The sequence below is a fragment of the Balaenoptera ricei genome, chromosome 4, assembly GCF_028023285.1.
Source record: "Balaenoptera ricei isolate mBalRic1 chromosome 4, mBalRic1.hap2, whole genome shotgun sequence".
Taxonomy (NCBI): Eukaryota; Metazoa; Chordata; class Mammalia; order Artiodactyla; family Balaenopteridae; genus Balaenoptera; species Balaenoptera ricei.
In genome coordinates this window covers 2,210,053-2,226,004 of record NC_082642.1, presented here as the reverse complement: position 1 = coordinate 2,226,004, position 15,952 = coordinate 2,210,053, and the positions used below count along the sequence as shown (strand labels likewise).

General features: G+C 41.8%; 1 long non-coding RNA gene across 1 annotated transcript in view; it reads left to right on the top strand.

Moving 5' to 3' along the window:
- Positions 1-10,502: 10,502 nt before the first annotated feature.
- The window catches only part of LOC132365154 (uncharacterized), a 46,651-nt gene continuing 41,201 nt past the window's right edge, over positions 10,503-15,952 (top strand). The window contains exon 1 of the long non-coding RNA XR_009503048.1: positions 10,503-10,581. This is a non-coding gene — a long non-coding RNA (uncharacterized LOC132365154). The remainder of the gene's footprint in view (positions 10,582-15,952) is intronic.

The following is a 15,952-nucleotide window of genomic DNA, read 5'->3' as shown; positions in this document are numbered from 1 at the left end:
AATATCTAAACAATTAAAAAAAGATAAAAGTTTGAAATGTTAGTAGATAAAAATTAATGCACTTTGTAAACCAAGAATAGAAACTAAAGGTAATAAATTTAAACAGAAGAAAATCTAAAATAGTAGGAATTTATACTTTATGGGGTAAGTACAAGAACTATGATAAGCAATGATGCTTATGACAGAGGTTTTTTCATTATGTTAACAATGAAAATCATGAAGGTAGTAGCACACCTGAAGTACTGGAGCAGTGTTTTTTTTGTTTTTTTTTTTGTTTTTTTGTTTTTGGCTGTGTTGGGTCTTCATTGTTGTGTGCAGGCTTTCTCTAGTTGTGGCGAGCAGGGGCTACTCTTCATTGAGGTGCACAGCCTTCTCATTGCGGTGGCTTCTCTTGTTGCAGAGCATGGGCTCTAGGCACACGGGCTTCAGTAGTTGTGGCACACAGGTTCAGTAGTTGTGGCTCGCAGGCTCTAGAGCGCAGGCTCAGTAGTTGTGGTGCACGGGCTTAGTTGCTCCGCGGCATGTGGGATCTTCCCGGACCAGGGCTTGAACCTGTGTCTCCTGCATTGGCAGATGGATTCTTAACCACTGCGCCACCAGGGGAGCCCAGGAGCAGTGTCTTTTTATACCAAATGCTATCTAGTACCTTTGGAAGAATAGCAAGGTCTAAGGATCATCTATATATGGCATATATGTCTATGGCACATTGGACAAGCAGAGATAACAATCTGCTAAAAAACAAAAAGAAAGGTGGTCAATAGATTCTATCCAAACAAAGATCTGCAATATATTTTGCGTATTTCAATATAGTTCAATTCTATGAAGGAGACAGATAGATGGACTTGATTCCATACCAGCTGGCTTCTAATCTGTGAATTTCAAGCTTAACATTTTCATTATATCACTTCACATTATCAGAATAAAAAAAAAAAAAAGAAGAGAAAAAATTTAAAGCAGTAATATTTATTGCTGGCAGGGATATGGATCACAAATTTCTCTCATCCACTGCTATTGGCTTTGTGGAAGAAAATCTGGCAAGTTAAAAATTAATATATCTTTCTGTGGCAGACACTGCAAGTTGCCTAGCCAATAAAGAAAACTACTGCTAGCTTTACACTGGGACATCATGAAGATTAACAAATGGATCATCTAGTACTACTCTAGGGACTATGGGGTGGGGAAGCTCTCTGTTAAAAAGACCATTTGCTATGCAACTCTCATTATGGAAATAATTTTTGAAAGAAGAGATGAAATACTTATATTAGTCTCTAGGTACAATATTTTAAAGTCCCACCTGGGAGACAATTTACTCAGCCAAACTACATATTTCAGGCACTGCCCTGTGATTAATTCATAGCTTCATGAATTCATTCAGCAAGTATTTTTTAAAAGCTACTATGTGAAAGGCACTGTGCTAGACCTTTGGAAGTATCCAAATAACAGCCATGATAATTATGATTATGATAACCAACATTTATTGAGTCTTTCTGTTTTATGTCCAGCTCTATGCTAGACCCTTCACATACATCATTTAACTTAATCCTTACAGCAGCACTATGAGATGTGTGTTATTATTATCCCCATTTGTCAGATGAAGAAGCTGAGGCACAGATCAGTACAGTAACTCACCTAAGATCCCACAACTAGTAAGTGGTAGAGTCAAGCTATGAACTGCAGGCAATATGACTCCAGGACGTATGCTTTTAACTGCAATTGAGTTCTGGTCTCCTCTGTACCAGTGGCGTCTCAGATTCTAAGTGCTTGCCCCCAAAAGTTCTATTTTGGACAAGCAGCCAAGGGTAGTTTCTTGTGTACCAGTTGCCTTGCAGAGTCATGTCACACACAGCAGCTCTGGCCAGCACATCCTTGGACAGATAGGATTCTGCATCTTATCCATAGGGAAACCTCAGTGAGCAAGCCTGGGCTCTCCACAGTGGATTCTCTGTCTCAGTGGGTTTGAACATAAAATCCCAGAAAGCGACACAATTAATAGAGGTGTACAGAAACAGGACAGAGAAGAGGTGCAAAGCACAAACCATAACTCACCAGCAGCCGTATATTAGAGAAAGGGTGATTGGAGAAATGCTCAAGGCTTCCTCATTTCCCTCTGTAAGCCCGAAAGAGACCCCTATCACCTGCAATAAAGCAAAAATGCTCCAAAAATGAAAACAAAACAGATGTGAAGTACAGTAAAAATAATATAAACAGATATAAAAATAATATAAAATAATATAAACAGATAAATAATATAAACAAATGAAAACTTAGATGATTTTGCTCAATGTAATTTATCAATTTATATATCACCCCTCCCCCAATATGTTTAAGGCAAAAGTAACAAGATCAAATGCATACAAGATTCAAGCAAGTAACCTGTGACATAATAAGAATTACATATTTGGTCTCTGCCCCGCTTCCTAACAGGGCTCCTAAAATCCTTGGAATTACCTGAGTAATGGGGGTGAGAAAAGCATCTCTGGTTTTTCTTCATAAACCCCTTTCAACTGTCTCTGAGTTTGTGCTAATGAGCTGGCTCTGGGAGAATGGGGACTGATTGCTGGAGGAACCAACCACGTGAGGGTTGGAACTTTCAGCCCCATTCCACCCGCCACTACTCTGGGGAGGGGAAAAAGATAAGGGCCTGGAGATTGACTTAATCACCAGTGGCCAATGATTTAATCAGTCATACCTGCGTAATAAGCCTCCATAAAACCCTTAAACAATGGGGTTCAGAGAGTCTCTGGGTTGGTGCTGGGAGGGTGGGGCGCCCAGAGAGCACAGGGTATCTTCATGCACCTTCCCACATAATTTGCCCCCATGCATCTCTTCCATTTGGCTGTTCCTGAGTTGTAAACTTTGTCATAAACCAGTAATCATAAGAAAAGCACTTTCCTGAGTTCTCTGATCTGTTCTCACAAATGATCAAACCTGAGGAGGGAATTGTGGGAACCCTCGATGTATAGTCATTTAGTCAGAAGCACAAGCAACAACCTGGGACTTGAGATTGGCATCTGAAGTGGGGGGGCAGTCTTGCGGGACTAAGCCCTTAACCTACGAGGTTTGCACTAACTCCGGGTAGTTCGTGTCAGAATTGAGTTAAATTGTAGGTCACCCAGTCCGTGTCCACCAAAAATCAGAGGCTAGCTTAGGGTGGAGAAACCCACACCTTCGGTGTCAGAAATGTTGGGAGTAGTGTAGAAAGTAATAGGTTTTTTCCTTTTATAACCCTAGTGAGTGAATTGTGCCAGTTATAGAACATAAGACATAAGGGATCTTGTAAAGCAACCATACTCCAGTAAAATTTTTTTTAAAAAAGAGAAAAAGACAGTGGCGGGATCAATATAACTGAAAAGCTCACTTTGCCAAAGGCAGTCAAACTGAGATAGAGTCAACAACCAATGTGATGTAGGCCAAATACAACATGTTTGGGGTTGAATCTGCACCATAAACTCCCCGATTTATGGAGACTTAACTGTATACAAAAAAGAAAAAAATTAAGGTGTTACGATGTGTTTTCTCCCATACCTCTGAGCAATTAACTCCATTCCCTGAAACTCTGACCAGGTGTCCCACAAATTGAACTCAATTCTGGCACTATATACCTGACCTGTCAGATCCCACAGGTTAGGGCTCAGTCCCTCAAAACTGCCCCCCAAGTCAGACACCAATTGCAAGTCCAGGTTGTCACCCGCACTTCTGACTGACTGGTTATAAATTGGAGGTTCCTGTGACCCCCTCCTAGGGTTGAATTAATTTGCTAGAGCAGCTCACAGAACTCAGGAAATCAGCTTACTCCCTAGTTTATCTTTTTTTTTTTTTTACAAAAGATATTAAAGGATAAGAATTGAACAGCCAGATAAAGAGACACAGAGATCAAAGTCTAGCACACAGGAGCTTCTATCCCAATAGACTCTGGGACCCAGCACGTGAAAGCATTCTGGTTCACCAACCTGGAAGCTTTTCCAACCTTCCTTTTGGGTTTTTATGGAGGCTCCATTATACAGGCATAGTTGATTAAATCATTGGCCACTGGTGATTGATTCAACTTCCAGCCCCTCTTCCCTCCCCAGAGGTCAGGGGGGTGGGAATGAAAGGTCCAACCCTCTAATCAGGCTTGGTTCCCCTGGCAACCAGCCCCCATCCTTACATTACCAAGGGGCTTTCCAAAAGTAATCTCATTAACATAACAAAGGACACCCTTATTGCTCTCAACACTTTAGGAAATTGCATGGGTTTTAGGAGCTGCCTGCAGGAACAATGGACAAAGACCAAATATATATTTCTCATTAAAGTCACAATGTCACAGGTGTAATGAAAAAAGCCTTACCATTCAGAAAGAAATGTGCCCTTTTGTAGAGAATGCTGGGGAATGTTGGCCCTTAGACTTGTTCAGGCCCCTTCTCCCACCCACCAAACACACACCTTGACATTGACAGATGTTTTCCAGCTGTTTTGTTTTGGGTTTTTTTAATATAAAGATAAGGTCTTGAGAATTCTAAATTCGCACTTTACTGCGGAATTGATTTTGAAACCAACTGAGACATTAAAATACTTGAGGGACAAGAATTTGTCTTAGAGCTTGAAGCTTATATTTTCCAAGATAAATATTTTTCTGTTTTAGGAAATACTGATTAGCCTGTGTAAGTCGGAGACTATTTCTGAAGCAGACAGAAAATCCTGTTTCTTTTGTGCCTAAGGGAATTTATAAAGTCACTCACTTCTTTAAGAAAATGATACACATCTCCAGAAAATATATTATCTTAATATCCACTGATAGAGGCCATAATACTTTAACTCTCAAAACTCCCCCTGGCATCTTCTAAATGTGACACTTATCACACATGCATCATCCATGGAGCACTGCAGGGCACAATAAAAATTAAGATTTGCATTGGAAATCAGTTTTCTTTAGTTACACATTTAACCTAAGCACTATGGCAACAGAATATAAGATAAAGTAGGTCACGAATTTCAATTGGAATGGCTTAGTGATAGAAAAGCTCAGTTGTAATTTGTTGCTCATTTTTTAGGAGTCTATACTTAAAAATTCTTCTATTTCACACACCCCTGCCAATGTAATCTAACAACAACCTCGTAGATAAAAATCATAAGACCAAATTCGTGAGTGGGACTCATTCAATCTCAGTAGTTATTTGGTTTGCCAGTTAACTAGTAGTGTCCATCTCCATACTCATAAATAGATGAGGAAGGGAATTCCAGGTAAAAGGAATAGCTTTATGAGTGCACAGTCATGCAAGTGTACAGTATACAACTTGAGATCATTTGGAGGATGATCAAAACCAGACACGATAAGAGGATTTAAAAAAAGGATATGTTTCTGTCACTGTAAGCCTAATGGAATCATAGGTGGTCTCCTAGGAACCTAGCTGGACACCTACACCAGCTACGTAGGCTATTTTTATCCAAGAAATAAAATGAAATTAAGTTCTAATCTCTTTTACAGGATTATCTGATTCCATCTTTCTTTGCTTCTGGGATAAATATGTCCCTTGGTCTTACTGACCCATATTTTAAAATTCCAACTCCTCTAGGACCTTTCTGTACTAAATATTCTTCCTGCTTTTCCATCTCTTCCATGCATAGAGCTTATAGGTCTCTAGAGTACGAAAGATCTGTCTGTTTAATCTGCCAGAATAATACCTGTGTGATCTTGGGCAAATTACTTACCTTCTCTAGTCCTCACTTTCCTCCCAAGGTTGCCGTGTGCATTAAGTGAAACAATGTGAAGCCCTAGCTGGAACAGAGTAAGCTCTCAGTGGCAGTAGTTATTCTTCTTCCTCTTCTCTTCTGTCTTGACGTATTGCTTCCTACTCTACGTATAATGTGCTCAGCAGCTTTCTCACCTCCTGCACACACACACACTCACACGTGCACTCTGGCAAGCACACACTTTCCCTCTTTCACATGCTTAAACTCTCCACCTGCGCTTCACTGCCAAAGAAAGAAAAGTCTGCTCCGACTCACTCAGTCCCTTACTTCCCACTCATTCCTCACCACACTGCAACCTGAATTATACTTCTGCCTCTCTTCCATATCTGCTCCAGCAACAGTCTACTAAATTGCCAAAGCCAGACAATTTTCCTCGGCTTTTAACCACCGCACCTATCTTCAGCATTTAGTACCACTGGACATCTCATCTTCTCCAAAGTTTCTCTTCTCTAGTCTCCAATCAGCTGCCCTGACTACCCTGACCCTCCCTACTTCTTGGGTAGGTTTGCCCACTCAGGCAGCTATGCGTGAGTCAAGGGGTAAAATCACAGTGGCTCCGATCAGAGGCCTCAAAAAGTAGAACCACGCTGGCAATAGTTTTGGCAAAATGGAGATAACTTTTCCAGATAAGTCTTAAACTCAGTGTTGCTCCCTAATCCACAAAAACTGAGGAGATTTTTAAACTGCTTCATACCCCAGCAACACAGAACAAAGTGAAGGGAAACCAGCAAATGTGCCCAGAGTTTTACAGTAAGCACATCAGAGAATATCCTTCCTCGTCTTTTCCTACACAGATCTATGCATTAGCTGGCAGGAGCAGAAATATCTAAAACTACATGCACAACTACTGAACTGCGTGTATTTAAAGTCTGAGCTCCAATCAATTACAGATAGTTGAGATCCTTCTACAATTATTTTTAAAATCCTTGATCCAAAGAGGTCTTCATTTTGCTGTATATCAGTTGTGAATGTCATACAGATGAATGTCAAGAAATGGTGCAGGATCAGATAATTAACAAAGAAAGGAACTGAAACAAGGAACTGAAACTTTTCCCTTACCACCTTTTGCAAGGGTTTCACAGATTCTCAGCTAGGAAGTCATTAGAGTTAATGCAGAAATCATGATGTATATTACCTCAGTGTGTCGTATACATATTGGTTAACAGCACAGGTCCTAGAATAAGATTGCCTGGGTTCAAATCCCACTTCCACCACTTATTGGTTGTGTGAAGGTGAAGTTATCGCATATCTCTTTCTAAGACTTTGTTTTGCAAATCTATTAATCAGGGGAAATGATGATACTTTTTTCAGAGGGATTTTGAAAAGATTAAATGACAAAAATGTATGTAAAGTATTTAGCTTACATTCAAAATATGTTATGTAAATCTTGCTTTCTTTTGCTACATTTTCTGCTTTAGCTCCTCTCTTTCCAAGAAATTCTGCTTTAATAATTTGTAAATATACAAGCGTGTGTGTGTGTGTGTGTGTGTGTGTGTGTGTGTTGTATAGCTAAATTGGAAGATAAAGCTGGGGAAACTTGGCCTCTAGAAGACAGTCATCCCTGGTGGAAGATTACAAGGCCTGTCTCCACCCAGAATAGAAATTGACCGCAATCCACCTCTTCCTTAAACAGAGGCAGAGGGGACTTCAGCCCGTGACCTGGAGAAAGGAGGAAAGGTGTGGGGCATCCTACATGGAAGGGGTAGGAGAGAGGGCGAGTTGCCTTCTCAAACCTATTCTCCACCAGAGTAACATTTTACTGTTTTATTATGATTATAAAAGAATTCTGATTCTGAAAGTTGGAAAACACAAACACACATTAAAGAAGAAACCAGGGCTTCCCTGGTGGCGCAGTGGTTGGGAGTCTGCCTGCCAATGCAGGGGACACGGGTTCGAGCCCTGGTCTGGGAGGATCCCACATGCCGCGGAGCAACTAGGCCCGTGCGCCACAGTTGCTGAGCCTGCGCGTCTGGAGCCTGTGCTCCGCAGCGGGAGAGGCCGCGATAGTGAGAGGCCCGCGCACCGCGATGAAGAGTGGCCCCCGCTTGCCGCAACTGGAGAAAGCCCTCGCACAGAAACGAAGACCCAACACAGCCACAAATAAATTAATTAATTAATTAAAAAAAAAAAAAAGAAGAAACCAAAAATGAACCCTGATCTCATAGGTCAGGGATAACTTCTATTAATATTTTGAAGCAATTTCTTTAGTCATTTCCTATGCATCTATTTGCACATCTATAATTAACATAATTGAGATCAGTGATATATATAGTTTTGTCTACCTTTCCAATTGTTCCATTATGAGCATTTTTCAATGTTACTGAAATATCTTCAAAACATTCTTTCCAATGACTACAAAATTGTCCTTTGGATGAATGTACTACAATTTATGTATTTATTTTAATAACTTATTATTTTCTAATGACAAAATAATTGCATGTCCATTTATAAACTTAGAAAATATAATATATAAATCACCCATAATCTTATCGCTCAGATATAACCACTGTGAATATTTTGATAAATTTCTTTCTAGTAGTTTTCTATAACTAGCTGTTATTACATACTTAACTAATTGAGGTCATATATTACAAGTATTTTCCCATGTCATTAAAAATGCTCTGGAAATTTTTAGTGCCTATAAATAATAAATGATATATGTCTGATCTCACTCTCTTACTGGTAGGGAGGAAAGAAATTTCCAGCCAACAAGGACAGGAAATGTCCACAAATAGAGGGAAAAGGATTGTCTAGGGTCATGCCCTCTAAGTCAAGAGTTCCTCTAGAAAGAGTCCAGACTTCCTTGGCATGCACAGGCTGAATAGTTGCTTCCGAAAACCAAGTTGCCAAATCCAGCGTAGGATAACTGTTTGAGTCAGAACTCCTTCGGTTACAAGCGACAGAGCCCTTTGTCAAACAAGCTTAAGGAAAAATCAACAACAGAAACAAACAAACAAATACATAATAGGGATAAGGGAAAAAGGAAGGGAGGGAGGAAGGGGAGAAGTTTATTAACTGAGGAAAATAAAAAGTTCTGTCACTGCTGAATTCAGAGGCTCAAACAATGTCTTTAGAACTTATTTGTCATCTCTCATCTCTCTTCACCTGTGTTGGTATCATTCTCTCCAATATGGACAATATGGACATTTTCCTGAAAGAAAGCTATCCATATGACTCTCTGGCTTATATCTTTATAGCTCTTGATCCCAGAGGAGGAGATAGCAGTTTTCCTGATGGCTTCTGAAGAAAACTATCAGTGGGGCTTGTGGTTGCCTAAGCTGAATGACTCACTGGGTCAGAGAGATGGAGTATCCATTGACAAAGCTGGTGTCTGGGAACCACACTTAGTGGGATGCAGGAGGGCCATTTCTACTGAACTGCATGGTAGGAGGAGTAGGGTTCTCTCAACAAGAAAGAAATGCCAGCAGAGTCATGTCCGAGCTAGTAAGAGGTCGATGGTCACATCATCACAGGCAGCAGGATCAGGAGAGGACAGAGAGGAGGAGGCTGGGGGTGACTCGGGGCCTGACCGACCAGGTGCCCTCCACACATTCAGGAGCAGGAGGTGAGGCCCTCTCAGTGGCGATGGGACACATGAATGCACTTCCATTTATTTAACCATTCGCATATTGTTAACCATTTAGGTTGTTCCAGCTTCTTTTTTCATCAGTTACTCTGCTAAGAAATACTTTCTTTTTACATTTACTTTACAATAACATTTATTCACCTACGACTGTAAAATAAACATATGTTCATGATAAAATGCAGAAGGCTAAATAAATACCTATATTTCTACTCCCCAGGGGGCAACCAAATTGTGTGTGTGTTGTGTGTATATACACATGCACATACAAACATATATATACACATATACACAATTGATGGCATAATTCAAATAGAATTTTCGTTCATGATTTTTAGTTAACACTGAATTAGAAACATTTTATGTTATTAAATATTTGATATCAGAATTCTAATAGTATATGATATTTCATCATATAAATTATCAAAAAATTTTAGCCATTTCTTGATTTGGGGACACTTAGGTCATACCCATTTTTTCACTATTATAAATAAACCTATATTTGGTATAAATATGTGTCTGCATCTCTGATTATTTCTTTGGCGTAGAGTCCTAGAAGTGGAGACACAGGGCTAAAGTATGTGAACACCCTTATGAGTACAGTCACACAGACTGGCCTAGGGTCGGCTATATCAAGTTTGAAGGAGAGGGGAAACGAGGGCGTTCTATGTGGCCCGAGACAATCAGAATGGGGATGGTGGGATGCTGAGAAGAACTAAGTTGAACGTGAGGGCTGTAACTCTGACCTCATGGGGAAAAAAACAAGGTTTGTTTACGTTGCCGTTTCACAAGATCAAATCTTAACATAGACGCATTGGGGGTTTCACATTCTAACTTACACAGCTGTTCCTTGTGGACTGACCCACAGAAAAACAAGCCCTGCTTTACCCCTGACCTCCACTTCACTTCTACTCTGAGTTGAGCCCATCTGCTTCCAGCCCCTCAAGCTGTCCCAGAGACAATGATCTCCACCCAGGAATGCGGGTAGAACAAACTGGAGAAGCTTATTTGCCAGAAATGGGCCACACAAGAGTTTTTTTCACAAAACAGTCAGAGGGAGGGGCTCCACTTCCCAGAGGACTCTACAAACTCTGCTCTGTGGAAAGCGAGGGGGAACAGGGTGGGGGAGGAACAGAGCATTCTCCAGCATCCTGGAGCAGCCTGGCAGGGCTGGCAGTTAGGGGCGGGAGTCCTGAGAGCCAACTGCAACTGCGAAAGGAGCGTGGAGGTGAAGGAGGAGGTGGAGAAGGACCACTTCGTGCACCAGGGTGAGTAGCAGTAATTTTATTTTTAGGGGCCGCCATGAATACAGATTTTTGGAGAAAAGAACTATGGCCAGGGAGAATTTCTGGGATGCTTTCTGCAAGGTGCCGTGTATTTGGTCTGGTTCTTTAAAAAACACCCACAGCAAAGATATGAGTTCATCTTTAAGGCTGCCAGACAGAGTCATGTTTCTTTTGAGTGTGACTCTGTACAGATGCTGGGCCACACGAAACCTGGGAAGAAACTTTAAAAAGCAACCGAAATATGAAACACCATATCCTCTGTAGAGGCACTCACCACGTTTTATACAGGGTCTGTAAAATTTATTCACTCTACTCTTTTCCTCTCTGATCCCCCACCCAAATGTTTGATACCTTTCTATTTTGTGATGGGATTGACACGCCATGTGGTTGTGGAAGAGGTATTCTGAGGTAAGTTCTGGTCTTCTCTGCTCTGTAATTTTCTTTCCTCACCTTACCACATTCTCCTAACTGATCACAGCTAATTATTATTGAAAGGGCCTTGCTTTGCTTGCCCTTGTGTACTCCGTAGACTGGATCCAGAGCTTTACACCTCGTGTTGTAAAATGCATACTCGCTAAGTTATAGTGAAGGCAAGGAGTAACTCTTCCATGATTAAAGAAATCTGCTTTGTCTTCATTTATTCATCAAACCAACAAACATGGATTAAGGATTTAATAGAGGAAAACCTCATTTCTTCACTCTATTATACAAACTGCTTTTCTGTTCTCCTTCAAGAATGTGACTTTTCATCCGTGGATGATTTTAAAATGGGTTCTAAGCAAAGCACATCCTGGAATGAAGAAGAAAGCAGTTTCTTTTTGATAAAGACCTGGCTTCTATTGTCAAAGGGCAGAAGAGGTCAGGCAGTATCCTCCCTTTCTAAAGAGCAAGGTACCTTTTTTGTATTGAGATGTTTAAAATTCTTTAATCAAGAAGTGTTTTGGCCTGATAATTAAGGTATGTGTTTGGCTTAGTTTATCTTTTCTGAGGATGAAAGGAGAAAAGAACTGTGGTTTGGGAAGGGCGGAGGCCTTCTTCGGACACTAGCCACAAGACAGAAAAAGGTCTCAGAACCAAGATAGGCCGGAGTGGCCTCATCAAAGGAACAGGGGTGGCGAAGGAAACGGACAGGGGTGTTAGGAGTTAACCACGCGTGGGTGCTGCACTACACCACGCCGAGAAGCCGGATAGAGCAGCAGGAGGGGAAGAGGAGAGTGTGTGGTCTTCAAGTAATTCTTAGCCCCCTTTCACCACATCGGCTTCTGGCCTGGAAACTGGCTTGCAGACATTTTCTCTGCTGGTCTCTCAGGCACGTGTCACCAGTGAGCGAGGGAGGGATGGTTGTAGCGGGGAGAGCGTCGAGTGACCAACCCTCCAGGTTTTCCTGGGACACTCTAGGTTTTGTGCTGACAGTCTTGCATCCCGGGAAACCCTTCAGTTCCTTGCAAAACCGGACACTTGGTTATCCTACTCACCAACCTGGAGTCGTCTCATGGAAAAATTAGGTATTCACGAAGACTTACTTTTTTTTCACAATTTCAAAATGTTCAGATTGCATGTCCACAAATACCGAGTCACTCAGTCATAAAACCAGAAAGCCAGTGAGTATTGGATTAGACGGAATGTGGGAAGTGGGGAGATTTATGGAACAGATCTGTAAACAACTCACTGCGAATGTAGGGGAGGGAGATGCTAATGTTTTTAAGAAGCAAACAATGGTAAAATTGTAGAGGATTTAATTTTTACTCATTTGAAATATGTAGAATGCTGTTGATTTTCTCTTTATTATTAATATGTTTTATATCAATATAAGAGTTTTGTTTGTTCTTTGTTTTGGATTCAGAGAATGTAACTATTTACAAGGGATGTCATTGGTTAACTTCCAACCATGCCCCCTCCCCCTGCCCCAGTGCTTCCTATGGTCTTAGCTGTTTAACTTTGAATCCTCACAACAACGGGGTTTGAAGGACGTAAACCTCATGCTTAGGGAAGTACTGTTTTCACATTTCTTAATGTTCTGCTGAAAACCATCAGCTTCACGTACCGCTGATGCTACAAGTCAGGGTCGCTAAGCTGAAGCAGGCACTCAACCTTGCGAGTCCTCTCCACGCTCCAAATGCTGATCTCGCCACCCCCACCCCCTTCTTTTTCCTCTTACTGATTCACAAAGAGCACGGGCTTCATAAGAAGGCTTCCATCCTGCCAGCAGAACCTCAACCCTGACCCCGTCCACATTTCTTTCTCTCCCTTTCTCCTGCCGTAATAAAGGAATTGCTTTATTTCTAAGTCACAGCCTCTACTTTGCTGACTCCATCCTCACCTCCCTCCCAGGGGCTCCCACGTCAATCACCATCACCTCTGCTTCCATATCTTCAGCTGCCCCTTCTGTATGGCTCCATCCTTCAGCGTTTCACATGCTGAATTTACTCCCATCTTTAAGAGAAATTATTTTCCTATCCCAATTGTTCTCAGCGCTAGCTACTCATTAGAATCACCTGGGAAGCTTTAAAAACTTTATGGTGCCCAGGCTGCACCTCAGAACAATTAAGTCAGAATTGGCAGGGGTGGGATCCAGGTGTCAGAATTTATTTTGAAAGCTCCCCAGGTGATTCCAGTGTGCAGCCAGGATTAAGAAACACTGATCCAACCTACCTATCCCTCCAGCCACCCCCAGCTGTCCTCATTCACTGTCGAACTCGACTTGCTACTCCTTTCCCTGACCCCTCATTCATGCCTCTACCAGTGTGACCCTGCACGCTCCCTTCACCCGCCAAGGCATCAAGGTCACTGAAGGACTTCTCATTGCTAAATCCCACACTCTGACCCAGCAGCCTTGACCTGTTGACCATCCCTTCCTTCTTGAAGCATTCCTTTCCCCTGGTTCCCACGCTGCCCTCTCCTGTCTTTCTCCTTATCCCCCTTGCCTTCCAATTTCCTGGGCTCCCTCTCCTCAGATTCCTTCCTTATCCCTTTCTCTGCCCACTCTTTTTGGGCGGTCTCATCCACTCTCTTGGCTTTTCTTGCCACCCAATGTCGAGGACTCCCAAAGAGCCTACCCAGCTTTCTGGACACCCCTATCCTCCCTCCTGCTGCCTCCTGCACAGCTCCACCCAGAGCTCTCAGGAGCACCCTCCGATTAAATGCCAAGACTGAACGCTTCATCTCACCCCGTACTCCCAAACGTGTTCTTTCTTCATTGTTTCCTACGTCGATTTACATCCAGTCGCCCCAGTAATGTGGGCATTGCCCTTGCTCTTGGAAACCTCTCATCCAGTCGTTCAATTCCAGTGTGTGCTACCTCCTAAGTCATTTAAATTCAGCTGTCTTTTAAAATGCTACTCCTCTAGGAGGGCTTCTCTGATGCCTAGACTAGGTTTGGCTCCCTGCTTTGTGCTTTGAGAGCACGTGATCCTTGCCCTAGCACAACACTCAGTGAAACCTATAGGAACTGCTTAATGCCTGACTTGCGCTGAGGACAGGGAGGGGCTAGGGACTCAGAGCAACACAGTCTTTACCCACCAGCATCTTAGAGTCTAGAGAAGAAAATGGACCATTGTAATAGACTCAGAAACACGCACAAGTATGTGTAAGGCTCTCAACAGTCTGTACCAGGATTGCTTGACTACTCATAGATGGCTTGAGGGGTCCAGCTGAAGAAGGGCTGTGGAACAGGTGGAGCCCCTCCCTGTTTCAGTCTAGCACCTCACTGATAAGGAGGTCTACTGAATTGATTCCAAGTGAATTCTTTTGGAAAGAATAGAATAAATTGCATGTATCTTCATTTAGAAATGCTGACTCTAATGGTTAAGAATATTGTGTATTTGAAAGTTGCTGAGAGAGTAGATCTTAAAATTTCTTATCACAAGAAAAAAATTGTTATGTGGGGTGATGGATGTTAGCTAAACTTATTGCGGTCATCATTTCCCAATATATACATAAATCATTGTGTTGTACACCTAGAATTAATACAGTGTTATATGTCAATTATATTTCAATTAAAGAAAAAAAGAAAGGGAGGGAAAAAAAGAGATGCTGACTAATTCTGAAGCTCTTAGACCTAAGTATGGTCTGAAAATCTAAGCATTTTAATTCTCTAAACTATTCTGAAATAAACAATCTTACTAAAAAGGCTTGGTATACCTTTGCAAAATCTATTATGTATTTATAAATACGATGGGCATATTAAATATTTGAAAATGTATTATAAGTTATTGTATGGTACCCCAAATTCAGCCTGCTTTTCCTTCCTAAAAAGAATCATGCAGCTGTTTGTTCATTTAAGGAAGGCTATCCTCCAGTTCTCTTGCACCATATCCACTAAGGAGGTGTGATTCATGTGTGGTGATAGCTGTGGAGAAAAGATCAAATTTGGTCATCTTGCAGCTGATTGAAATTTTGTGACCTTTCAGGTGTTTGTTTTCAAAGAGAGCAATGCCAGAAAAAAAAATCAAGTTCTAAAGTCTGTTTTTCTTACGCTTTTTATTAAACTACAGTTTCTGAAATCTAAAATAAGTTCCAATTACCAGTTCTCTAGAGAGCCCTGTTTTCCACAGGGCTCCTATGTGGCTTTTAGAAATTCGCAGGGTTAATCATTTGTCTTCGCGCCAAACCCCTGGCTTCATTTTCCTTTGCCCATCTGCACATTTTGCATGCATACAGGCTGCTGGTGTGCATATGTATCCAAGCCTTTGCATACGGAATGAGTACGCTTTCAAAAAGCAGGCCCATAAAAGTTCTAAAGCAGGCAGTGAGTTACTTGGAGGCGGTCCAGCCGCACGCTGCAGATGGCGCTACTGCGATGGGGTAGGGGGAGTTCGCAGCTCGGATCAAACCTCCCCCAGCGAACCTCTGCGCTCTCCAGCGGGAGGTGCGGGCTCTGCGCGCTTACTCTTTGTGAGGGGCTTCCGCACGGCACTAAGTATGAAATTCATGGAGGAAAATGCAAGGCTCTTTGTAATGAATGCAGAACAACGTCTGCACGCCTTTGTTTGCAACTTGGAGGAAAAAAAATGGTCTAAAGGCTGAAACCAGTGTCAGTATTTGATAATAATAAGGAATAGTTACAATGATCATCAAGCTCTCTAACTTGCTATAAAAGAGGAAACCACAATGGACTGGTTATGATCTTGCGGGTGTCTCCATATCTTTTTCACTTAGTTCCACAGAAAGCCAATTGTCTAGTGAAAGTAATGGTTTATTTAGATTTAAGTCATGTTACTGCCCGAGGAGGCTGCTAGATGGGAAAGGAGAGCGGAGAGAGTATATTTGATCTAAGAAAGAATATTTAAAGCATGAGGTCAGAATAGCTGGGGAGCGTTTGGCATGTCTAATTCTGAATTCAGGGTGTTTTACA